The following is a 27,171-nucleotide window of genomic DNA, read 5'->3' on the forward strand; positions in this document are numbered from 1 at the left end:
CTTTTACATTCTCACCTTCCAGGTAGCAAGGCAGAGACACAATTATTTTTCCAAGGCTACCAATGAGCATCATTACTGAGTAGTGGATTTGCACCCAAACTTGTACCAGTTCCAAGAATCTAATATACTCTTCGCCACATTAGTGTGCTTGTCGGTTTCTGAGCACAATCCAAAATACCTTCACAGTGTGAAATAGTTTAGGATCCAGTAGATGCTTAAGCTGCTGCTTTCTCCCATAAAGCCTTAAGTAAATCTTGCTCCACGCGTTGTCTTCTCCATGGTGCCATAACTTTTGTGAAATCCTCTCTGCAAAAAGTTCAGCCAATTGTAGTCTATGGAATTTCTCCTAGAAGTAATAAAAGTGCACTTGCTCTGCCCAGCCTTTGCCCAAACTCAGCACTTCATGGTGGACTTTCGCTGTTGCTGCGGTCTTTTGTTTAATTCTTTTCCAGTTGCCTAGCTTGTCGCTGAACTTTTATTGAAATATTAGATTGTCTGATAGTGTGGCGCCTGCCCTGTGGAACGCCCTCTCATCAGATGTCAAAACAGATAGACAACTACATAACTTTCCGAAGGCATCTGAAGGCAGTCTTGTATCAGGAAGGTGTGTGTGTGTGTGTGTGTGTGTGTGTGTGTGTGTGTAGGTGTGGTGTTTTGCTGTGTTTTTGTTATGTTGGAAGCCACCCAGAGTGGCTGGGGCAACCCACTCAGATGGGTGGGGTATAAGATGATGATGATGATGATGATGATGATGAGGCGTGCATTTGATGTTCATGGAAGGGTGATGTCTCTGCAAAAAGCAGAACTGGATATATGATTTTTGCTGATTTCCCTCTCTTCCATTAGTGCAAGTGTCCATTGGAGCAAAAGCCCTTCCGTGATTACAAAGGAACCAATTGGGTTCTATCCATAGAACAGGGTTCCGCTAAGGAGTCCCATCAGTGGAGTCCTGTGCAAACAAGTTTTCCCCATTCTCCTCCCCTTGCATGCCCCTCAACAACTCTGAAATTGACAGAGGAGGATTGGGAGAAGCTATGGAATAGTGCATGGAAGAAGAGGAGGTTTTTGGGGTTTTCTTAATAAAAAAGAATAATAGAGAACTATGAAAAGGCAATTCATTCACTACCTCACTTTTGACTCTGTCTGATGCTTTTGATTTCAGATTAACCTAAGCACTGTTTAAGTTATGCAGCATTGCACCATTGAGATGTGTATCCTGTATATTATTTTAAGTGTTCCTAATGAAAGTTCATCATGTGATGCTGCTTTTGTTAGGATATAGGACTAACAAATGTCGGCATGTTTCTCTTGCAGATAAAATTGCAGGCTCCACTTCGCACGTGAAAAATCATCAGCAGTTCACTAGTTCCTTTCCCTTTTGGACTGGATCTGTACTTCTGTTCATTGTATGCATTCTATAGCCTTCTGCAGTGCACCGGTTTCAAATATTTTTCTGCTTTGTAGAATCTCCATGTGTACAGAAGTGTGACCAACCTGGCTTTTCTTCTGAAACCATGTACAGTGTATCTAACACACGCACTTAAGCTAATGGTAGGAGTTTGCTGCTCAATCTCTTTCACCGACTGACTGCATTTTTGACCCTGTTGTGCCAGTTACTTCGGGGCTTTCATGCTGGCACTGATGCTTTTTTTTGTTCTGTTTCAAGTACTTTGGTGCATCACTAAAATGCTGGTACCTGGCATCAAAGAATTAACAATTCAACAACCAAGTGCCATCAAAAGCAGGTGATTGTGCTCCATCTTTCTGATTTCCTGTAAAATATGCATATTATTTTATATTTTTAGAAGATGACAGTGTGCAGTTATATGGTTTGTTTGTTTTTTCCTTTTTAACCTAACATGCTTTCAAAAAGTACAGCTCTGCAATTTAGCATTTTTAATATCCTGGTGAAATCTTTAAACTTGTATTTAAAATGGGGAGAGAACACAGAATCATTAGTACACTTATTCGGTAGAGATCAAACTCTGAGGATGTAGAGCAGGCATAGGCAAACTCCGGCCCTCCAGATGTTTGGGACTACAATTCCCATCATCCCTGACCACTGGTCCTGTTAGCTAGGGATGACAGGAATTGTAGTCCTAAGCATCTGGAAGGCTTTGCCTGTGCCTGATGTAGAGATATGTGTTAGTGTAGCTCTAGAATCTCTTGAAATTCAGTGGTCACATGGGCACATCATACCCTCAAAATGTCGCATTAGATCTGCCTTGTAATAACACATAGATCAGGTTTTCTGACAGCCATGTGAAAGCATGGTTCTGGTTATAATGAAATTGAAAGATGCATTTACAAAAGCAGCTGAAACCATTGCCATCCTCTTCCTAACTCAATTTCTTCATGATTTTGAGAAGGCAGAAATAAGAGATAAATTATCTGCTGTACTGAAAGGAAGATTCTCTTCAGGGTGTTGAGGGAGAATAGGTTTGCATGCTTAGTGTGCAGTGCAACAAAAAAGAAAAACGATGGAAGATGATCTTTTTGTTTAAAATAAAATAAGATGAAATAAGATAACAGTATATGCTGGACATGAACAATATGCAAGTCTGCCTAGGGATAGTATAGTTTTATAGCTTACTCACCATTAGTGAGATAGACTTCTTTTTTCAATTCTTTCTTAATGACATATGTAGGGTGTCAGATTTTATTTCTAGTGGAAATCAAACATAGCCATAGGAGATGTTAGATAGGCAAGACAGGTGTTAAATCTGTAGCTTAATATGTCTGTTGTGTTTCTTTCATGTAGTATGTGTGTGTGTGTACATACACACACACACACACACACAAAATAATACATCTACAACCATGCACATTAAAATGTATTGTCCTGAAAGACTATTTCAAAATGACTGAATTAGGAGTTTACATTCATTCAGTCCTGTCTGCTGCTGTGGCATTATTTATTTATTTTTTAAATTAAGGGTAAGTTTGGGGGCTTCTGAATGTTTTTGGGTTATAGACATATTTTAAGAAGCTAACTCATTAAAACCCTAAAGCCTTTGGAAAGATGTTTTGTCCTGATGTTGCTTTAGAAGCTCTCAAACTTAGCAAAGATATTCAGGTTTTGCTTAATTTATTAAGGGTTGCACTATTTGTGTGGGAGAGACTTTTTGTAACATATTTAATGAAATATTGAATCTTTTACATTTGTTTAATTTATTTTGTTACTTTTTTTAAAATATAAAAAACCCTTTTTGTTTCCAAATACACACGTATTAAGCACTGCCAACAAACTGAAAGGTACAAGTTGCCATATCCGAACCCTATTTCTGGGAGTAATGTGGCCAAGATGTTTATATATAGTTGAACTCTGTATTCCAAATAAAGGTACCAAGAAGTCTACTGCTATTTCTGTTGTTTAAACTTAACTGCCAGTCCGTATGCCATAAGTCCAACAAGGATGCTTGAAGCAGTTTCTGAGTGGCAACTACTCCAGAAGGTGGTGATAATATTTACTAAGGTTTTACCTGGTGAATCAGGTTTTATTTGTGGCCCTCTGGATGATAGTCTAGCCATAGGGTCCCCATCCCTGCTGTATGCAGTGGGAATGATCCACATGGGAATTGGCTCAAAATAGCATGAGTAGCATCTGCCATTCAGATACTTTCTCAAGCAGTGTGTGGGCTATCATATCATATAGATCAGTTCTACATGTACATCATTTATGAAGTATTTTTTTTTAATGTGTAGCTTATGTGTAGCTGAACTGTCCCCCCCCCCTTTGATTGTTAACATATAGTTTTGTATAAGTAAAAGTTTGTGCTTATCATGAATGTAACCCATTGAGCATTATACCTGTGCAATCACCATTAGAATTAATGAGAATTGTGTGCAGTGTGTTCCCAAGCACTTTCATAACAGAGGGCTTTAGCTGTTCTGCACAAGTGTGTGTCTATCTTGAGCACCATGGAAAAGTAACTTTTGATGCCTTTGTAAGGACAGTGTTCCTAATATATTTTAGGAACAGCTAGTTGCTGATCAGCCAGTCAGTTCATCTAGCGTAAACCCCTTAATGGAGGCATCAGAACTAACTATTCCATTCTGATTCAGAGACGGCAGATTATCCTCTGAAATGCTAAAAAGGCACATCTTAGAGTTGACTTCTTAAAGTGTCCACAAATTTTCATCTTGTTTCTGTGGCACTGCAATTTTATTTTGCTGCTAGAGTTAATTTTTTGCTGAAGAGTTAATAGATCTAGTTTTGGTACCTATAGAATATAGAATAATTTTTACCATATTTTTTAGCAGCAACATCGACATTTCATCACTGATGGTCATTTGTGTTTGCTTTTTTGTTTTCAGATTCAAAATCGTTTCTTTCAGCTTATTTAAATAAGTATTGCATCTAATACTTGACACGTTATAAACCATACAATATGGAATTTCTTTGTTACTGATTTCAGTTGTACCCTTTTCTACTGTCAAATTTCTCATTTTCCTAAGCAGTTGTTTTCAAATGCACTTTGTATTTTATTTAGTCCTAACCTTTTTAACCTTGCTGAGACAAATAAGAAAGCTCGTGATGATATTTGCTAAGTGCGTATTTTGCCAAGCAAAGGTGAGAGTGGATTATTCTGAATCTAGTAGAAATCAAAAGCATTTAAGATATACTAGTATCTTAAATGCAGCTGAGATTTTGGAAACATTTCTGTATACATACCTCAGTGAGCGGAAAAAAGCTACTTTAAAATGTAAAACAACAACTTGATCTCTAGAAACACTTCCTTTTTTAAAAAAAAGAAACACACACGTGAAAACTCAACCATAGAATGTTGCATATGAAATGGACCATACTACTACTACTACTACTACTACTACTAGGGGAACCTACTGGGGAACCCAGCCAAATGGCCAGGGTATAAATAATTTTTAGTACTACTACTACTAGTAGTAGTACTAAAAATTATTTATACCCTGGCCATTTGGCTGGGTTCCCCATTGGTCTTGGGAATGTATCACCCATGACTGTTCCCATTTCTGAAGGTTCTATCTGTGTGTGTTACCCATGCAAGCCATGTTGAATAAAAGATTATACAGCAACTGTGTGCAATCTGTTGCTGATGGATTGAACACTATGTCATTGTACACTTTGGAGGCAAGCAGAATACAAAAATGTTTTTTTATTCAGTAAACCATTCTCATCAGAATTGTGCAACAACACTTACAAGGATGATTAATTTGCTCCGTTGTGTTGGCAATTAGAGCTTTATTTAATTACTTTATGAAGTTCAAAAAACATTGGACAAATGTCTGTTTTAAACACCCATACAAAAGGATTGTCAGCTTCCAAGTTCACGTCTTACTCCTAAATACTTCTGTCTCTCTCATTTCTGAAACACTTTAAATAGTGGAAGATGTGAAAGAACAATAGGGATCCAGGCATTCTGTAGAAGTATACATGTCTAGTTTGTAAAGTGTGTAATGCGTACTCCAGATGTGTATTCTCTGGGATCTATGTATCTGTACAGTAGCTTGTTTTAGGGGGGAAAAGTGAAATGTGGATACTTTTCTGATTACAATCCGGGGGGGGGGGGGAGGGAATTGCCACTATTATAAAATACGCTGTAATGACTCAAGCTCTGTAACAGCAGACCTGAATCTCCCCAACCATTCCCATAGATAAGTCTTTTGATCTTGGTTCTAAAAATACTATCTATTAAAATGTATGGATACACTGGCAGACTGCATGATGTATCATCCAAAAACTGTTTAAAAGTGGAAATAAAATCGAAGTAAACTTTATCTTGCAAGTAGCATTTGTGGCCTGTATTTATCTGTGGTTGCGATTTCACCCTGTTCTGTGTTTACAGACTGTTTTTCCGAGGTCAGATCTTTTCACTACATTAATGAATAAATGTATATTGATTAATTATATAATTTTAATTATATTTATTATATTATAATATAATTAAATTAATAAACATATCAAACGCAGGGTTCTTGTTGCTTGCTGTGGGAGCAAAGCTGTTCACCAGTCCAAGCTGCAAGGCTACTGATTGATAAGCCCAGCCCAGCACGTAACTTGAAGGTTTTGGGTGTGCATTGCAGAGTTCATGCCTGTTAGGACCAACCACACTTCAACTCTGAAGACAGGCCGCTGGAGAGAGAGAGAGTTTGGACCCTGCACAGAGCCCCTATTTTCAGCAAAAGCCCTTTGTGTTGCGGGGGGGGGGGGGGGAGAGAAACTAACCAGATGAGATCTGTCTCCCCAAGAGGAGATAATTGAATGCAGCCCATTTGGTTTCAGCAAATACGTTTGGTATTTAGTATTATTATTTGTCGTCGCTCATAGCATGATGACTTCTCAGTCAACAAGGCACACACAGTTCCCTTCCAGTCCTCTTTTGATCAGAACAGAGTACTAAACTGTGTTTGCACAAAGGGTTGGGTTTTTTAAAGATGTTAGAAACAGGGAGACCTGTGTTCGGCAAGTTGCAGACTCAACCACAATCCCCTTCCCCTTTATAAGGAGTCAACCATTGGCCCATCCAGCCCAGTTCTTTCTACCATGACTGGAAGCAAGCCTCCAAACTTTCAGGTGAAGGGAAGCCTTTTCTATACAAACTCAGATAGCCTGTGTTTCCTCTGGAAAACTTCCATGCTTCTCCCTTGCAGAGGAGCCCTCCTATTGATTTATTGATTTATGAATTGTTATTACTATTGGAATAGTGCTTTGCTACTTACGCAAGGCCACTTAACTTCCACTAGGTGGCAGTGTTTGCAGACAATCTTGTACAGTACTGTATTTACGGTAACTTTTCTGATAGGCAAAAGATCAACTTGGGTAAAAAGAGAGTGGGAGAAAGAAGTCAATATAAATCACTGTGGCTTTAATGAGGTTGCTGATTATAAATTGGTGTCTTGTCACTGTCATTTTTAAAGAGGTATTTGCAGTGATGACCTGAAAATTATTGTTAAGAGCTTGAGGGAGTGGGCTGGGGGGAAGAGGCAAATGCGAGAACGTTTTACAACATGCATACATACGGCTTCCATTTGTATATACAACCATCTTCCTAGCTATCTTAAATAGGAACTAAAATGAAATTGGCCCATCTTTTCTTGCTTTCCTGCATTCATTTTCCTTTTATGCAATTGCATATAAATATGTAACATTGCAGGATATAGGTTATTGTGTGTAACTATACAAATACAAAGGTTTTTTCCCCCAAATCGACAATCAGTTTGAAGGAGCAGGGGCTGTGCCCGAGTTCATTGCTGTCTCGGGTGACAAGGGGTTAATGACTGGGGTCACTGAGTCGCTCGGCTGCTCCTCTTGCGCACGCGCGCAGGTGGGAGGCGTGCGAGAGCTGCCAACGCTGGACTCCTAGAATTCTATGGTTGGAAGGGACCCCAAGGGGCATCTAGTCCAACCCCCTGCGAGCGCCGCTAAAGAATCCCTGACGTGTTGCCCCCCCCCAAACCCTCCTCCTGCGAAGTCCGACGTTCCCCAAGAGGCAACAGGTCCAAACGGAGGAGGAGCCTGCCAGGCACCCCAGAAGTTGCTGGGGAAGAAGAGCCGCTGCCCAATCCGCGCCGGCGCTTCGCTCGCTCTCTCGCTCATCCCCACTGCGCGTCTCCACAGCGCCGCCTCCCGGCCGTCGTGCGGCTACGCTTTCCCCTCGGCCCCCGCCGAGCTTACAGGTGTTGCACAACTCCGCATCCTCCACGTCCCGCCTCCCGAAAGCAACTTCTTTGAGGCGGCGGGAGAGAGTGGCGCCGAGGGAACAACTTTCCGAGGAGCTCCTCGGTCCCTGAGCAAACTGGGAGTCCCGGAGCGCGAGGCGTGGCTCTTGCCCGTCGCGCGGGAAGGACGGGTGTGTGTGTGTGTGTGTGTGTGAGAGAGAGAGAGAGAGAGGATTATTGAGTGAGTGTGAGGTGTCTTCTGGCGCGCCTCCTCCAGCCTCAGCCGGCGCTTTCCTCCCCCCGCCCCTCGCCCCCCGCCTCTCAGCATGAGGGGCGCGAGCCGACCCCCTGGCCAGCGGGCGGGCGCCCACCTGGCAGCCCCACCCCGGCAGCAGGTAAAGCCCCGCCCCTCGGGTGTGTGAGGCGACGGCAGGCAAGTGGCGACGGCGCTCCTCTTCTTCTTCTTCCTCGGGCTCCCGGCGCTCGCTCTGCCCTGAACTAAGCCTCGCCTCGGCTCCGCGCACCTTCTTCGGGGGAGGAAGAGAGAGACGACCACTCGAGCGCGGGGTGAGTGAGTCAGGGTGGCAGCGGGTGCGCGGGCTCTGGGCGAAGCGGCGCCTCCTCCTCCTCGGGAACTGCCTCATATAGCGAGTCCATCCGGGATGGTCTGCCCCAGCCTAGCCTCCAGCTGATGCCCTCCAGATGTTTGGGCCTGCTAGCTCCCTCTCTGCTAGGCCTGGGGGGTGTTTGGGGGTGTTCAGCCCCACCTAGAGGGGATCGGGTTAGAGGGCAGGGGCAAGGCAGTGGGGTGGAAGCAGGAAGCCAGGAATGATGGGCAACAACTCCCCCCATGGGCGTAGCCAGAGGGGGCAAGGAAAGAAATATATTGAACTGACCAAATGCATCACAGATAATTTGGTTGTTCCCACCATCACAACATAAGGACTACACCCCCCAAATAAATCCTGGCTTTGGGGTCTTTGGGGACTGGCCATGGCACTCCAGGGTTTCAGACAGGAGGCTTTGCAGGGAGGTGCTAAAGTTCAAACATGGAAACTTTTGCACGGCAAAGCGTGGCTTCTGAACACGTGTTAAGGTGTGGGATAAGGAAGTGGCTTTGAACACAGGCTCCTTGGATTCTGAGGCATTTGTATTTTTTCAGGCTGAAGAATGTGTCAGAATAGTTTCTGTTGCACTCTGCTGGCCTGTGTGTCCTCACCCCTTGGTCTCTCTGACTCCTGCTCTGTGCTAGCTTAGATCTAGCCTGCAGCCACGAGAGACAGGTGAAGTCCATCTCTAGAAGGCTGCAAGTATTGCTGTGGAGATTCTGATCGATGTTCACCTAGTCCAGCATTGTGCTGCCAGCCAGACACCTCCAGAAGTTCACAAGCAACCCCCCCCCCAAATTTTAGTTTTATTTTAGTTTTGTTTATAGATCATCCCCTCACCAAATGGTCCTGGGCCGTTACAAAACCATCACAGTTCAAAGAAATGCAATATACAGGTCTTTAAAATACAAATAAAGGGCCAATAACAAAACCACAGCGCAGAACAACAGTGTGTAGCAACACAGGAGGCAGGAAGACATCCATTCAACCAAAGGCTCAGGTAAAGAGGTGTGTCTTAGCCAATCACCGAGAAGCATACAATGATGGCATAGGACACACTTGGAAGGCCATTTGACAACCTGGGGACCACCTCAGATAATGCGGATTACAATTCCCATGAGCCCAAGCCAGCACAGTCAGGGATGATGGGAGGTGTAGTCTGACAACCTCTTGAGGACACTGGGTTGGGGAAGGTTGCTCTGTTTGTTCCACAGGAGTGCTGTTTTTTGCTCATGGCAAATAGCCCTTACTATGACTATTCAGAGCAAGGTTTGCCTGTGCATTTAACACTTTGCAGAGTGGGCAGGAATTCAGTAGGGAGAACGGTTCCCATGACTGTGGCTTCCTTGGGGCTGAAAGGCTAAGCTGTTGAAGTATGCCCGTCATGCAAGTGTTAGAAATAGAGGAACCTTGTGAAGAAAAGGAGGAGGGGACCTGGCAACCCTTGTTCAAAGGGTCCCCTTTGAACAGGGTGGGTTCAAGTTCAGAACTCATCTATTACTTTTTTTTCAGCTGGGTTGCAACAACTTCTTTTTATAGGGGGAAAAATCTAATTTCTTTTATTTGTTTTATTCACACTAGTATATTTCCTATGGGCTTCTAAAGACAAATAATGCTGTGTTTCAGTTTGTCCATATATTTTGGGGCCTTCTGGTGTTCACCTAAATGCATAGATATAGGGACCTGCACCAAATACATAATTTGAGCTACAAGGGAGTTATTTGCGCTTTTTTGGCCAAATTTTATATGCTTTAAGTTACGTTAAACATGACTAGTCTTCCTTATCAATACCATTCATCAAGTAAACTGAGAAATCAAAAATACTTAGATCAGCTGTGTTTGGGTGTGTGGCTTGTATTTGAGTCAAGCAGCTATAATGACAATTGGGGCTGTAAATTCAAATCTCAGTTTTACTTGAACAAACAAGCTAGACTGTGATTCACAAACATGAGTCCTGTTTGGTTCCAGCTTGCTATTAACTTTGTTTTCTTTTCTTGTCATATTCCTCTGCTCTCCAACTATGGAGCCGCGTTTTTCTCTTATAATTGGTAGGTTATACTATATTTGTTTCCATAAAGCTTTGCTGGACCAACAATTGTGGTGACTCTCTCTTGAGAGTTCAGACCTGCAAATGTCAATAATTGCACACCTGAGCTATTCAGTCAAGAGTTTTTATTTATATTTCATATGGACTCTCTAGAAAAGAATACTGGGTGACTTTGTTTTATGAGGGAATAGACTCCAAAGTCTACCCCTTTGCTTTGTAGTGCGTTTTGCACAAAGAAGGGGGCAGTTTTGAGGAAGGTACCATGGCCAACTTCCACTTGCAAAAGCCCTTGGTGAGGACATTATATCCTTGCCCCTACCGTCTGTTGAACTCAGCTGGGATGGGCTTTAGGCATGCATGGACTTTTCCAACATTTGTGGGGCTGTGCCCACGGCTAACTTTGGCTGAATTCAGTGCTTGTGCACATGCTGCTCCCAACCACATTACACAGCTTGGTTTTTAAATTTTTGAAGGCTGACAGCATCGCATGCACCGGATCTTGCATGGAAGGAAACGTGGGAGTTGGGCTGCAGCATTTATTTTACGAATTTATCTGAATTCATAACGACACCAAATTTTGTGATATGGGAGTTGGTGGCATGCCCCTGCTTGATGGGGGTCACACTCCTTCTGATGGAGTGGTTTGCCACCAGGGCTGTTCAGAGACAGCAGGTGATATTTCTGATCTGCAGTGCTTTCTGTCTGTTAAACTTCATTGGCAGCCACACTCTTACCAACAAATGAGGGATCTTGGCAGCTGTAGCTCATGGCACATAGTGACTACTGCAGCGAGTTCAGCGTGGGGGTACCATGAGATATTCAGCAGTGTAGGCTTTATAGGTTACCTGTGCTACCCCCAAGAGCACTGCTTAGTTACCGAGTGATGGCCGTTGCCTACAAAGTCCTAAAGTTGTTAAGCTTGGTATTCCTTGGGAATACCTCTTCCCCATCGAAGCGCTCCACATTGAGAGATCTGATTGTGAGCTGGTTTTGGTAACAGTCAAAAGCAGAGTAGTCATGACAAAGTTGTGGAACATTCTCGCTGAAGTGGCGTGTCGTAGCCTGACCCTGTAATGTTTTCCACGGATATTTCCAGGCTCTTGGTCAGGTATTGGTTCACCTGGAGCTGATCCACCTGTTATTTCCTTGTCAATTCTCCGTTTGGTTAGCACTTTGAGCCTTACGGAAAAACAGCATAAAGAATAGCTAATGCAGTGCTTCTGCAAGAGTGCAGAAGGGACAATCCCTGCCATTTCTTCCCTACTGGAGGCCCACCTAAAAGCCTCCACTGAAGATCAGGAAAACCTTACAGCTTTTCAGGGCTGTAGTGGGGAAGAGGAGAAAGAAATTGCCCTCGCACAAGCACTGCATTGTAGTTACCCCGTAACAGAATTCTGCTGAATCACTGGAAAATTTGGCAATACTACCAAACCTTCAAAGACCTGGCTCATCGCTCATGTCTTTCCTTATCAGCTTGTAACAGACACCATAACAAGAGGTAAAAACATTGAGGATCAGTACTGATTTGTTGTGTGCCCTAACTACTAGAATTCCTGGAATTATTTGGCTTTTGACCTCCTTTTCTTCATTATGTTTTAAGGCATATGTGTTTGTGGTATAATCCTTTACAGATGTCGATCCATTAGTCTCTCAACTTCAGTGTTGCATTTTAAATAAATAGGCTCTACAGTAGCATCTGCTGCGCATAAATCAAGGCAGGAGTTACTTCAAAGTGACAGATTAGATGTAAATCTTCCTGGTTGATGAAAAGGAAATGTTAACATTCCTTTTGGGAGAGGGAGAATGAAAACCCGCAAGGGACTGGCTTCATCAGTGTTCAGGATTGAACTCATGAAATCTGAACTTGAGGCTTGCAGTAGGGAACAACTGTCTGCATTTGATAGAGACTTGTGATCGTTAACAGGACCGCTGTATTTTGAAACAAAGAGTCCTCAGGGCATGCTGTTCATCAGATATGATGAAAAGGCAAGGTAGCATCTGGGTTTTGGGTAAGCATTTCAAGCATCTGCTTACAGGAAAAAATATTATCTCTATGCCACTCTTTCTGAGAACAGCCTTCTTATTTGCATGAGAAAACAGGATCACCCAAACTGATGTGCATGTTCTTTAAGAGAAAGATTTTGGGGTTGGTGGGTTGGGGTACTATGTTTCTACATGCCTTAGCTGATATTCAGACAATAGCCACCTTTCTGCCTGTGACACAGGGAAATCTGCCTTTGAAATGGAGGGGGATTTCAGAAATAAATTGTGACATGGCATGGCGTGTGTGTGATGTCAGCTGTTCAAATAAAAAATGATTAAAATTTTCCCCAAGGCACATGCAAGCCTTTAGGTGTGCCAGAAGTAGCTGTCTGGACTCCCAAGTCTTTGCTTACAGTATGATTTAACTTTCGGGTGTATCCCTGCTGCTGAGGTTTGTAATTATTATTAATGATAATTTAGATAGGACTATTTATAAATGTATAGCTCTGTTTTTGACAAGGCTGTCAAACAAAAAGGCCCTGTGGGGAGCTTATCACGCTCTTTAATGAGATCCTGGTGCGGCCTATGGAAGGGGCGTGGAGATTTCAGGCTTGGGAGCTCTACAATGTTGGTGTTTGTTTTTTGCTAGAACCCCCCAAGATCTATCAGCCAGAGCCCTGTGCAAAAGGCGTACAGTTAGAATTAAATAACAATGTGCCTCGGAGCACATTCTCAGCCCCGGAATTTGTTATCAGCATCAGAATATTGTTCCATAACATCCAAATCAGAAGAGGCTGCAAAAGCTTTTTGGTTCAGTGTCTGGATGTAGTTGTAGACTGGATGAGGGCCAGTAAGCTGTGTTCGAATCCTGGGAAGACCGAGGCTCTTTGGGTCGGTGGTTCCCATGTTCAGGAAGTTAGAAATTGACCTGTTCTGGATGGGGTTGCACTCCGTCTGAAGGAGCAGGTGCTTATATTGGGGATACATCTCTGTCAATAGAAGCCCAAGTCCCCTCTATGCTAGGAGTGCCCTTTACCAGCTTTGTCTGCTTTGCCAGCTATGGCTGTTCCTAGCTTGACCACTGTAGCCCATGCATTGGTAACCTTGAGACTAGATTACTCTAATGCGCTCTGGGTCTGGTTTGGAAGATCCAGCTGGTGCAGAATGCTGCAACCAGGTTGCTGATGGAAGCTTCTGGTTGAGAACATGTGACATCAAAACAGCTTCACTGGCTGCCCATCTGCCACCAAGCCAGGTTCAAGGTTCTTGCATTGATCTCCAAAGCGCTGAAGAACTTGGGTCCAGGGCACCTCAGGGATTGCCTGAACCCTTATATCCCAGCTCGATCACTGAGATCATCTGCAAGAGCATCTCTGGTCATTCCCCAAGTTGATGAGGCTAATTTGACAACAACAGGAAACTGAGACTTCAGTGTTATTGGCTCCGTCCTATGGAACACCCTGCCAATAGAGATTCAGTGGGTGCCTTCAGCACCAGCTGTTAAACACCTGCTGAAAACTTTCCTCTTCTGCCAGTCTATGCAGGAAAATAATAGTACACACCATGTCTGCTGATGTTTGTTTTTGTTTTGCTTTTAACTTAAAAAAAAACTTTTTAGGATTTTACTGTCTGGTTTTATGTTTTTATGTTGTTGTGAACTGCTGTTATAGATTTTTATGATACAGTGGTATATAACTATCTTGTTAAATAAGGAAATGAAATAAACTCATTCTTTTCAGGTAAAAATCTACTGCAGATTAGCTTTCCTCATTTCATCAGCCTAATTTAAAAAAGTTGTTTTGTTGTTTCTGTTGCTAAAACAACTGGAAACCAGAAACACTTGCAAATCACCCAGAGATCTATCTACCTGTAGATCCCAGTCTACCTTCTGACCACCCCTTGCCTATGGCACCTGCCATATTATTAAACCATCTCCAGGGTTGGTTTGGATTTAGGGTGAATACTTCCACATCCATTTTGATAAGTGATGGGTGGAAAAGGACTGTTTTCTTCTGGGATTTTCAGGATACAGCAATTTAATAAAAAATCCACAATAATAAATAATCCACAAAGTTAATATAGTACAACAGTAAGATAGACTAAAGCTAAAATAAAGTAACTGCATAATAAAACCAGCAACATGTAAGGTAGTATGAAAATATTATTAATTAACACATATGTAGTTAAAAAACCCAACTTTTTGTTTTATCATATTCAAGCTACACATTTTTGGAAGATTTTTCTGGGGCTGCAGGACAGTTTTATACTTTGAATTTGAGCTTCTCCTTATGTTGGGTTTCTTAATTGGGTATCAGATTCAGGTGGGATTTTTTTTTTAGTAAAAATATATAGCTATGGTTCCTAGACATTTGGTGAATAGTAAGTCTGGCCCTATAAATTTTTTGTATGGAGACTAATTTGCTCAAAAATGAAGCCAGATATATGCTGAAATTTTCACATGCATTCAAGCAACTCTCACTTTCTCTAGTATTGTTTGCAGTGTGAGGGGGTTATTCGAACATTATGCTGTCCATCAAGAAAATAGCACACTATTGTTCAAAAAAAGAGTAGGAGTAAGTAATAGGCATAGGTGGTTGACTACTGTCAACTTTCATTTTTTTGCAGATTTAAGTCAGTGTGTCCTATAGCTTACCCTAACAGGTTCCTATTTGAACATTTTTTTGCACATTTTATTTACATATGCCCTAGGACAGGGGTCTGCAACCTGCGGCTCCGGAGCCGCATGTGGCTCTTTTACACCTTTGCCGCGGCTCTGGGGCGGATACTAGTGAGGGGAGGAGGCGCATTGTGCGCCCCGACACTCCCCACTGTGGTGGGTGCTGTACTGGCTATGACGTCGCTTGGGGGTGGTGCGTGCGTTAGTCACACACCATCCCGACGTCACCTTCCCGCCCGCCCGCCCGCTACATGGTAAGGGGCATGTACGCTGGTCATTGCATTGAAAGGGGGCATGTACGCTGGTCACTATTTTGAAGGGGAGTGAAGAACACACACACACACACACAAAAAGGTAACTTGTTAATTTAACGTTTATTTCTACGAGGAGGAGTAATTCTGAGGGGTCAAACAAAGAAATAATAAAAAAGTGACAAAAAAGTTGTTCTTATAATGACGAGTTTTGCGGCTCCCAGTTTTTTTTTCTTCGGAAACGGGTCCAAGTGGCTCTTTTTGTCTTAAAGGTTGCAGACCCCTGCCCTAGGATAATAAGTCAAAGGAATTTTCACATTGATAGTAAAAATACTTGCGCATTGGGGACTTAGTTATAGACAAGGACTCTTGAGTTTTATCCAGTCTTCTACGAGTGCAGCACCCAAATGAATCTCCATAGGGCTCTGTTTCCTCCTCTTCCTCTCTCCACAGCATGTATACTCAAGGCACTCACAATGCCAGGCTCCTACAGGAATTAGGAGTGAGGCCTGTGTGTACCTCCCATTCATGAAAGAAGCCTATAGTGTCTGTGCACATGCCCATGGGTACATACCAAAGTGGGAGAGAGGGGAGAAAGGGGCATACAGTGGTACCTCGGGTTACATACGCTTCAGGTTACATACACTTCAGGTTACATACACTTCAAGTTACACACTCCGCTAACCCAGAAATAGTGCTTCAGGTTAAGAACTTTGCTTCAGGATAAGAACACAAATCGGGCTCCAGCGGCACGCCGGCAGCAGGAGGCCCCATTAGCTAAAGTGGTGCTTCAGGTTAAGAACAGTTTCAGGTTAAGTACGGACCTCTGGAACGAATTAAGTACTTAACCTGAGGTACCACTGCACCATCAATGGTGTAACTGAGCCCGTGATATTTCATTCTTATCCACATGGTATTTATCATGGGGTTTTATGTAAAATCAAGCATTTTGCACCAGTTTCTCCAAGGTTTTCTGTATCTTTAGAGATAATTGGAAGGGAGGGAATATTACTATTATTATCTAATCAGTAGCTTCTTTTTATGCATTGAAATGTTCAATCGAAAATAAATGTGTTTTGCGTATAATCCAGATGTGTGTGTGTAAAATATCCCTTTCAAGCAGTACATCTACTTCAGTTTCTCCATTATCACTCCTCTCTATCTTTGATTAACCTTTTCAGTTCTTTGATACATCCCAGTACAGTCATACCTCGGGTTGAAGTTGCTTCAGGTTGAGCACTTTCAGGTTGTGCTCCACGGTGACCCAGAAGTAACGGAACACGTTACTTCCAAGTTTCGTCACTCGCGCATGCACAGATGGTAAAAATGACGTCATGCGCATGTGCGGAAGCGGTGAATCATGACCCGCGCATGTGCAGACGCGGGTTGTGTTTGCTTCTGGATGTGAACAGGGTTCCAGAATGAATCCCGCTCGTATCCAGAGGTACCACCGTAATTGTGTAACTTGCGGTGCAATTCTATACACATCTACTCAAAACTAAATTCTGTTGCCTTTGGTAAATCTTACTCCCTATACGTGAATATAGGGATGCAAGCTTTCCTAGACTGAAAAAAAATCCTGGAATTCCTTTAATTGCCATATCTATGTAATGCAAAATAAGTTATTCTGGACATTTATATCCAAAAAGTCGCAATCTGGGGAATTTACACACCCTTTCATTATTATTTTTTAAATTACCCTCTGGTTGCATCCAACTCTTACTCCTTGTTCCCCTCATACTGTTCAGACCTGTAAGATCCTGCCTGTTTACATTGCATAAAAAAGCAGACATATTTGTGCATTGGAGGTATTTCCCTGTCAGCTAGATGTAAGACTTGATCAGAATGTGTTATTCACTGGTAAGAATCTTTTTTTTAAAGGCCTTGCATGCTGTGTAAAAGCAAATATTTAATCATAGGACAGATAACAAAGGATGAAAGAGAGATTCTTTGAATCTAATATATACCTTGCAACCATGTATGTACTTAGGACAGAGTAGGAAACAGGCTAGGAAAATGAAAGATGTCGAGGTGCAATTGCAAGATACCTGTTAAAAGGAATCTTGTTCCTTGTATGTGTTGAGGTGCCTAAAGAGACTACATTCCTATGCCCATTTACTTGCAAGTAGCCCCATTAACACAGTGAGGCATTACACATGGATTGCACTGTGAATATCTGTGTTTTGCACACAGGCACCTCTACAATTTAGGGACATTGTTATCTTCCGCGTTAGAGAGAATGAGAGGAACCACTTTCCCCCTTTTGTGTTCTGTTTCCATCCTTTTGCTTCTTTAATTATAATGTTGGTGATATTTCCATGCATCACAGCTCTATGCAGGTTTTTCTTTTGCACCTAGTTTTGGTGGCAGTCCCCTTGGAGTTGCCAGGATGATGGAGGTTTCCCAGATGGTACTCATTAGCACAGCTTTGCTAGAGCTGTATCCCCAATAATGGCTGTGTTGTGCTATATCCATGTCATGTTAACAACTAGAGTGAAGTAAATCTGTTGATCAGCTTATGTCAGATGAGCCCTGCCTAGTGTGCTGATCCTTGGACCGCTTCTGATTATTTCAATCCTCCGCCAAGGGACCAGATGCCATAAAGGTTATTGCTATTGTTGCTTTCAGGAATTTGTAAAAGAAAGCTGTGTTAAAAGAGTGCAAGGCACTTTATGAACTGGGAGAAAATATTAAGGACATTTGAAAAGCCTGCTGGATTAGGCCAGTCGCTCATCTAGCCCACCACTCTCCCCTTCTGTGGTTTCCAGCAACAGGTGTTCAAAAGCATTACTGCTTCCTTCTTCAGTAATATGTGAATGATTGACTTGTGCAAGCTTGAAAATAGCCACTGCCTTAGTTCTCTTGGATGAGTAAATCACATGACTTCCACAGTCCTGAAAGACACATGTCCTGGTTTTCTTCTGGGACTTGTTGGTGGTTTTTGAAGTAAGCATCCCAGAAGGTCTACACTCCAGAGCAGAAGTGGGGAACCTTTGGTGCTCCAGATGTTGCCAAACTACAGCTCCTGTCAGCCCTAGCAAGCATGGCCAGGGATGATGGGAGTTGGAGTTCTGGAGGGACAGAGGTTCCCCATACTTGCTGTGCAGGCAATGCATGGGACTGCTTCTTCCTTTCTGTGTATTTCAGATGACTACTATTTATCAAGGTTCACATTTAAAAATCAAGCAAGATGCCATGTGCATCTTATTCGATGCCACAATTACAAGAGGCCAACTGAAACACTCAAATATTGTCAATGTTTAAAGCATGGGTAGGCAAACTAAGGCCTGCGGGCTGGATCAGTCCCAATTGCCTTCTGGATCTGGCCTGCGGATGGTCCGGGAATCACCACATAGATTGCCAGCGTTCGTGTTCTTTCTCTCTCCCTCCCACGGTGGTGGCGGCGGCGGCTCCTCCCTCCCTCCTCCTGGCTTCTCCCCGCCCTGCCTAGAGGAGGAAGGGGGCTGGGCTTTATTGGTGCCAGCAGCAGCAGCAGCAGCAGCAGCGCTCGAGCGGTCGCCATTTTAAGCAGCCCCTCTCTGGAGCCCTTTCATGCACCACTCATCATCCTCCTGCTGCTGCTGCTGCTGCCAGCCCCTGCTGCTCGCAAGACACAGGTAAGCAGCATTGGGGCTTGTGGTGCTCTTGCATCATCCCCCCCCCAATAAAGTCCAGCCCCCCACAAGGTCTGAGGGACAGTGGACCAGCCCCTCTGCTGAAAACATTTGCTGACCCCTGGTTTAAAGCTTTCTTGCTTATGAGGAACATTTTAGCTTGTGGATTGGCTTCTTACAAAACTCTCTTTCAACTAACAAACAGTGTTGTCACTGGGTATGTAGAGGCAGGGTTGACTCATGATTTCTGCTTAGCATCTCTGGACAAAATTGCCTATGAAGATGATGCTTGGCTTAGCCAAAACTATTGAAGTCTGATCATTCATCTAAAATAGCCAAGTAATATATAGAAGGTAAATAGTGACTGTGTGAAGTAACTTGGATTTTAATAGGCTTGGCTATGGTGGAGCCATATGGTCATGACTGCGATACTCATGCTCTCTGTGTTATACTTCCAGCTTCACTGTGTCGTGTAGAAGAAACCGTGATATAAAGAGGTGGCCACATCATTTTTTAAAAAGAAATCATTATAACTAAGGGTATCATCTTCAGGAAACTTACTCTGGAAAAAAATATTATTGCCTGAAAGTGTTTTTGGCCTGTACAACTTGGAATGAGAATGAAAAAGTTTATATTTTTAATCAATTGATATTCTAAGGCTGCATCCCTCTGCACCATTCTTTTTAAGTCCTCAGTGATTCTAAGAGCCCGACACTTAAATTATATTTTAAAGTTGTACATGTCTTGTCTTACACCTTAAAATGTTGTGTGAAAAGTACAGACCCAGGTTTGCAAATGTCTACCATATGGCTCAAGGCGTTGTGTTGGGCTGTCATTTCTTACTGGATGCTTGCTTGGTGGCAAACTCTGGTTTGCCTCTGGGTAAGATGTGAAATGTGCCTCATTTTAAAAATAAACATGAAAATAATTGGATGCAAGAAAATTCTCTTTAAAGCCTTCCGTGTACTCCCTGTGCACACACATATACATAACATATTTGGTTCGCTTCTAAATTAGTCTGAAAAGTGAAACCCATTGTAGGAGCAATACACCTTTGCTTTTATCCAGGGTTTTAATATAATGGTTTACCTACAATTGCTGTAATTGGTAAGCCTGTCATAAAAACATAATAGAGAGTGCCTCTGTAAATTAGGATTAATGTTGTTCAGTTCTTTTGTGGTGGATTAACAGTGATTGACATCAGTTGAGTGCCTGGATTCGGTTAATAGTGTCATGCCAAGAGTAATCAGTGAAGTTCTGTGTGTTTGTCTTACCTTTAAGTCCCCTGAAAGCTTACTTTGGAGGCAAGGAACTGTAATGTTTATTCTGAAAATGTGTGGCCCTTGGAAATGTTGCGACATTTTTCCTGTAGTAGACCACACAGAGGACTTTGGTCTTGAACCTGCCTTGGGAAGTAGCTAGTTGAGGTTTCAGAGCAGACTGCTAATTCTACACCAACCAGTATAGCTGAAGGATATGAATACCTTTATCAGCCTCATGGACATAGAAGTATGTTCTGAAATGTAGTAAAGAGTACAATGATCAGATATAAACTTTATGAAGGGCAAATTATCCAGACACCTAGCTCTTTTAATGCAACTGCTATTGTAGTTTTTGATTTGACAGCTTCAATTTTAAAATTTGTTGCATTCATTTATTAAATTTCTACACCACTTGAAGATCACAGGGCACTCACTTTACAATATAAAAGATCAAGTTTTACAGTATAAAAACACAAAAATACATCTGCAGTGGCAACTAATGCAGGAGTTACTAAAGCATTTCCTGCAGGGCATGCTCCTGTGGTTTGTCCTCCAAGCTCATCTTAGTATGTACACAGAAAAACTAGTAATTCCAAAAGCTTTAAGAGCTTCTTAAACAGAGCATCAATACATAGAGATTAATGCTTTCTTTGCATAAACTAAGGCTGCATTTGCATGGCAGTTTCCCTGTTTGTTTCCACATTATATATTTGAGCTTTCACATAACATGAGGTCATGTGGAATCTAGTGGAAGTTTAGTGCTCATTTCCATGTTAATTGCTTCCGGGGTGGGGTGGGGTATGGGAAATCCCATTCTCAGTGCTGTTAACCTAGAAAACCACTAGAGTAAAGAGATGAAATTTGGGGTATTATACTGACATGCAGTTTTTTCCTGCAGTTTTCATGGGGGAATATGCATGTGCAGGAAGGTTGGAGAATGTCCAATGACATTCATTTTTGTTACAGATAGGTAGCCGTGTTGGTCTGCCATAGTCAAAACAAAAAAAAATTCCTTCCAGTAGCACCTTAAAGACCAACTAAGTTAGTTCTTGGTATGAGCTTTCGTGTGCATGCACACTTCTTCAGATACACACTTCTTCAGATACACACATCTGAAGAAGTGTGCATGCACACGAAAGCTCATACCAAGAACTAACTTAGTTGGTCTTTAAGGTGCTACTGGAAGGAATTTTTTTTTTCATTTTTGTGTAAAACATGCACACATTCCATTAATGTGAATGAAATTTTGGATGACTTGATCAGTAAAAAAGTCACAGTACCAAAATGCAACAAGTAAAGGTAAAGTTTAAAGGACCCCTGACAATTAAGTCCAGTTATGAATGACTCTGAGGTAGTGGCGCTCATCTCGCTTTACAGGCCGAGGGAGCTGGCGTTTGTCCGCTTCTGCAGACAGTTTTTCCAGGTCATGTGACCAGCATGACTAAGCCGCTTCTTGCGAAACCAGAGCAGTGCACGGAAACACTGTTTACCTTCCCATCGGAGCGCTACCTATTTATCTACTTGCACTGCGTGCTTTCGAACTACTAGGTTGGTAGGAGCTGGGACCGAACAACGGCAGTTGACCCCATTGTGGGGTCTCAAACCGCTGACCTTCCGATTGGCAAGTCCAAGCGGCACAGTGGTTTAAACCACAGCGCCACCCACGTCTCAATGCAACAGGTACTGCAGTGCAAAAAGAACATTAGAAAACAGCACAGAAGCACTTGCATTATAATCAAGAAAACTAATGTGATATTCTCCATATCTGAAAGCACCTTAAAAGAGTTTCCTTTAAAAGGAAGTCTAAATTGGGAACCAAGAAGCGAATGCTTGTTGTGAAGGAGAAAAGGATAAATGAGGAGGACAGAGCCACCCAACACCTGAGTGAACAATTACTCCCTTTTAGACAAATGGGTGTTATCTGAATTCATCTGCCAACTGACAAGCAGTTCTTAAGGCAACCTAGCAATAAGCTACTGGAAGTTCACAACTAAAGTATTTGTTAACAACTGTATGCCTGAATGCAGAGTATAATCTTTCTGAAGGATGCCTAAATTCTGCTGTCAGGGACTAAAAGGTTCGTGCTAAAAGATAATAATAAAAAATCTGTAGCAATAACTTCCCCAGGCAATGTTGGTAAAGCATGAGCCACAGAGCTTCACTGGAAAGAATGAAGGGCTTACTTAGAACAGGTGCAGAAATCTGAATGCTTTCTACTCCTTTGCAGATTTATTGCAGTCTGGAATCAAGCAGATGACAAAAGTTACTGTTGGGAACATAGAAAACTGTCTTATATCTCTATATAAGAGTCAGGCCATTGGTCCATATAGCTTAGTGTTGTCCATACTGACTGTAGAGAAGCTGCTCTGCAGGGTTAACAGATACGATACTCTCCAAGGCATACCTGGAGATGCCAAAGATTGGACTTTCCTCATGCAAAGTGTGTGCTCTGCTCTCTCACTGAGCTACAGCCTTTCCCTTAATTACTTCCCAACTTCAAAGGTGATGGTGAAAGTTACCATTATGGTAAACCCTAAGAAAGACTTTGCAACCATTTACAGCCATGCCTGAAAAGCCTTACAAAGGATCTGAGAGTACATTATTCTAAAGCTCAAAAGAGTCTGGTTGTTTGTCTGATGCTAACATTTCCTAACATGCCTAAAGTTTTTCTCAGCTCGGTTATAGACATAGCTTAAGACGTAGCTCACTTGCTGTTTAGTACCCCATGTTCTTTGGAAGATCATGAAGTGCAAGCCATGTAACTCTGTACCAATTTGCAGAGGTGCCCCAGTGTTGTTTGTGCCGGTATAACAGTGGATATGTGGGAAAGTTTCTCAAGCGACAACTGGGTGCAGATTTGTTCTGATTTTGGGTAATTACCTCCTCTTTTTCTTCTTCCATGAGTGTGTCTGCAATGTTGCATCCACCTGTAATGTTTTCTGGAATTCCAGAAGGAGGGCATGTCCTTCTGAACTGTGGGTCTGAAAATATGATATGAAACTTGCCAATTAAGTTGGACCCATGAGACCTCCCAGCTGCTCTATTAGCCTGTTCATATCAAAATTTCTTATAGTGCTTTGGTTGGAAGTGGACTCTCCACTTCTCCCTACCCTGTCTCTGCAGCTTTGTTTGCTGCATAGATTGTCCATTGAGGGCCAATGTGCAATCTTCATTATGGGTAGTGGGTTCTGTGTGCTCTGGTATCCGGGACCAGGAGTCTGAGCCCCTTTTTCAGGTGATGAAGTTGAGGACTCTTAACCAGAAGGCTAGCTGCAGAAGCACTTCTACCATATGACTTCATTGCAGAAGACCTAGTGTGAAACTAGAGGATGTCCTACTCCTTCATGGTAGGATGATGATTAAAGTTTGTATACCGCCCTATACCCTTAGATCTCAGGGCAGTTCACAACATAAATGGGCAGGTCTCATTAGGCTCATCTGGTGGAAGTGCTGGAGAGGGCTGGGACCCTTTAATCAAATAAATGCCTTCCAGTGCAGATGGGGCTAACAATTGGAAATCAGCTGCTGCTACTGTACTGTATAGGGTTCCATCTGTTTGTTTTTTGCAAAGAGTTCTGTGGTTTTAGAGCTAAGCTCGAACCTTGCATCCAGTCTGAGCACTGCAGCCAGCATAGACTCTTTCTTGTTTCTACATCTAGCCTGAAGCTCACCCTGCTTTTCATCAGAGCGGGGTAATAGCAGCAAATATTTTTCATTTAGTGCAGGGTGAGGAATATCTATATTTTTGCCCTGAGGACCACATTCACCCATGAACAGCTTTCTAGGGGCTATAAGCCCATGATGGGCATGGCCCACTGTGAGTGGGGCCACCCACATTCTTACATGCCCGCTAAACCTCTCCATCCAACCCATCGCCATGATAGGGATGAAATCACTCCTTCCTCACTTGTGCCTGCATGATTTTTATTTCAGTGAAGGCACCGCTGGGTTGGGAGATAGCAGGCCACTTGGTAAAATTTGGCAGGCCAATCTAGGCCTTTGGCTTTGCTGTTCTTTGCATCTGATTTAGGGTTTTTACCAGTGAATCAAAATGTGGTAGTAATTTCAGGCAGAGCACTGTTCGGCTTTGATTTTATGCTGGATCCAGAGACATTTTGCTGATTGCTAGCCTTGAGCCCCATCTCAATCATTTTATTTATATTTATCTGGCAAAATGTATATAAAGCTTTATAATAAACAATACAGTATTGTGATGTAGATTTTTTCAGTTTCGTTGTTCTGTATGGGACAATGACAATAAAGATTATCGTATCGTATCGTATCATATCATATTGATTATTCTAAATTGCTGAAATTGCCATGGCTGTTCCTGTGCTGTTGAGGTGAAGTATTTTCAAGGGACAAGTAGGAAAATGCAAAGGCATTGTGATGTCTCAGAACTGCTTGCGAGAAGTCTCACAAAAATTCCTAGAAGTATATATCTGGGGTAGAGAGTGTGGTCCTATGCAGTGATTCAAGGCCCAACACAATAGTTTTTAACCTTGTGGGCTAGAATAAAACTTTTGTATATTTCAGAGAAGATTCCCAAACTGCCCTTTCTAGATGACTCATACGTCCCACTTGTTTTTTGTTCCCAGGAAATCCTTCTCATCATTTGGATTAGTTGCCCTGTCTACCTACAGGAGAATACCATTCCTATTTGTAATAACTTGCTTGGGGCAGGGACAACTTGGAGGGAGGAGTATCTGCTGGTACTGATGAAACCACTTGTTCATCTCCACCCACTGAATTAAGGAAAACTTATCCATGTGGCATTCCATAGAGCATGTATTTAGGTTAATTATTATTTTGCTGGTATGGAGAACAGCTTTAGCAGAAACAATATCCTAAATTAGAAGCCTGATCCTGTAAATGTTACTGTAGACCAGGCTTCCTCAACCTCAGCCTTCCAGATGTTTTTGGCCTACAACTCCCATGATCCCTAGCTAGCAGTACCCAGTGGTCAGGGATGCTGGGAACTGTAGTCTCAAAACATCTGGAGGGCCGAGGTTGAGGAAGCCTGCTGTAGGCGTTAAGGACCAAACATCATGTTGCATTGAAGCTCCTGATGTAGGTTTCTCCCCCCCCCCCCAGTCCATTTTTGGAGAGAGGAGGTGCAAATCTAATCTGCATGGTGAAGCTGATAATCCCAGAAGCAGTGAAATGGTATGAAAACAAGTTCTGGTCAAGAAAACTTGAGGTTATGGTTTGAGTTGGCCTGAATGTTGGCTTTAAAGACAGAAATGTCTCTTGTCTGCCTGGGCCCCTTGCTGGAACACGAGACACAGAAGGCTGGGCAATGCTTTAGTCAAGCTAAATTCATGTGGAAAGAAGATATAAGGTGTGATGCTCCCTATGGACTGCAGTGACCCATTGTCTGTTTTGGTGCTGATGTAAGCTGCCCCGTGAGGGTTTTGCTCTGAAAAAGGTGGCTTATAAATATTTGATATTAAATAAAGAAATAGTAAACATTGTTCTTTCTTGAATAAGACAACTGAAATTTTTAAACTCCAAATATGACTATCTACCCTTATGATTTTCTAAATACTGGCAAATACAAATGGACCCCCCCCCCAATCGCTTGAGAACATGGGGAATTTAGAATGGCATGAGCTTGACATCTCATACCCTTGAGGTGGAGGTGACATGACCTTCCAGTTCCTCTATGAAAGAACCAGGTTGGGTGGCTAATAATTATTGTGCAGCCGGATACCGGGGGGGGGGGGGGGTTGTAGGTGGGGGAAGTGTCAAGTGAGCCAGGTTTTCTACTTCATTAGTTTGACAAAATGAATGAGCTGGTATGTCGAGGTGAGAGACGTGACTCGTTGGCCAAAACTGGGAGCAAGGTTGGGGCAGAAATTTGATCGGGCCATACAATGGATGCTTTCCAGTTTACCTCGCCAGCTCCTGTAACGGGTAATTTCATGTTTGATTATAAATTCCTCTGAGGTAAAAGAAACATACACCTCCTGGTAAGCCATTTTAAGCAAAGCCTGCTGTCACCATAGTTACAAATGTCAAAACAGTCGTGCAGAAGTCAAAAGGCAATAAATGCAGCCCCCAATCTGCTAAAGGGGCGAGGAAGACCCTGGGAAATGTGTGACTGCAAACGGAGTGAGGAGGTCACTACAGAGAAGCCTCAGTTTTGCCACAGAGGGGAGCATAGTAAGACTCGTTCCTGGACTGTGAGTGGTGCTTCTGTCATAGAAGGCGGCACCTGCTCCTACTACTCCAAAAAGAAAATGTGGCTCATGGAACAACTGCATCCTTGCAGACTGTGTACGTCTCTGACATTCAGCTGTGTATGAGAACAGTTGCAGGATCCACTGCTTAGTTCAGGCCCTCTCAGTGGTCCAGAGAGCCCTGGACTGGTTCAAGTTTTTGAGACTCCCTAGCCATAATAAAATTAATAATAAAAAAAGAATGACACACACAAAGAAAACAAGGCACAATCTAAAATTATTACAGTGGTACCTCGGGTTAAGTACTTAATTCGTTCCGGAGGTCCGTTCTTAACCTGAAACTGTTCTTAACCCTGAAGCACCACTTTAACTAATGGGGCCTCCCGCTGCCGCCGCACCGCTGGAGCACGATTTCTGTTCTCATCTTGAAGCAAAGTTCTTAACCCGAAGTAATATTTCTGGGTTAGCGGAGTGTGTAACCTGAAGTGTATGTAACCTGAAGCGTATGTAACCTGAGGTACCACTGTATTGTTATTGTTGTTGTTATTATTATTATTATTATTATTATTATTGTTATTGTTATCAGTATTATTATAATTATTAAGTAAATGCTTGTTGAGTCTTTTTCTGTGCAACTGTGGCAGTGTGTGTCTTTTATCGAATTGCATCTCTTATTTCCTTAAATTTTCAACTCTAAGCCATGAGGATATTTATGTCAGTTTGTGCTGCTGCATCCAGGACTCTTTTATCTGACACCAATGTTAGCAACATCCTGGTAATTTGACTTTGGTTAGGTTCTTTGCATCAGTGCTACGGGGGTGGGGGTGGGCTAGCCAGATTTTTTGGCACTGGTGAAGCCTCCAGAGGGGTGCCATTGAGGCTCCCAGCCCCCCCCTCTCTCTCTACGCA

At 42.7% G+C, this 27,171-nt stretch overlaps 2 protein-coding genes across 9 annotated transcripts in view; both read left to right on the forward strand.

The window, feature by feature from the left end:
- Nucleotides 1-4,758, forward strand: part of KIF5C (kinesin family member 5C) — a 76,375-nt gene extending 71,617 nt beyond the window's left edge. For both annotated transcript variants that reach the window (XM_028745619.2, XM_028745610.2), the window contains exon 26: nt 1,315-4,758. The gene's annotated coding sequence lies outside the window, so the exon portion shown is untranslated. The remainder of the gene's footprint in view (nt 1-1,314) is intronic.
- A 2,885-nt stretch (nt 4,759-7,643) lies between these two features.
- Nucleotides 7,644-27,171, forward strand: part of LYPD6B (LY6/PLAUR domain containing 6B) — a 63,272-nt gene continuing 43,744 nt past the window's right edge. For 5 of the 7 annotated variants that reach the window (XM_077935952.1, XM_077935956.1, XM_077935960.1 and 2 more), the window contains exon 1: nt 7,645-8,205. The gene's annotated coding sequence lies outside the window, so the exon portion shown is untranslated. Of the gene's footprint in view, nt 8,206-27,171 lie in introns of all 7 variants that reach the window. The other 2 variants (XM_028745643.2, XM_028745662.2) reach the window with 1 other exon arrangement.

This window comes from Podarcis muralis, chromosome 1 (assembly GCF_964188315.1).
Source record: "Podarcis muralis chromosome 1, rPodMur119.hap1.1, whole genome shotgun sequence".
Classification (NCBI taxonomy): domain Eukaryota; kingdom Metazoa; phylum Chordata; class Lepidosauria; order Squamata; family Lacertidae; genus Podarcis; species Podarcis muralis.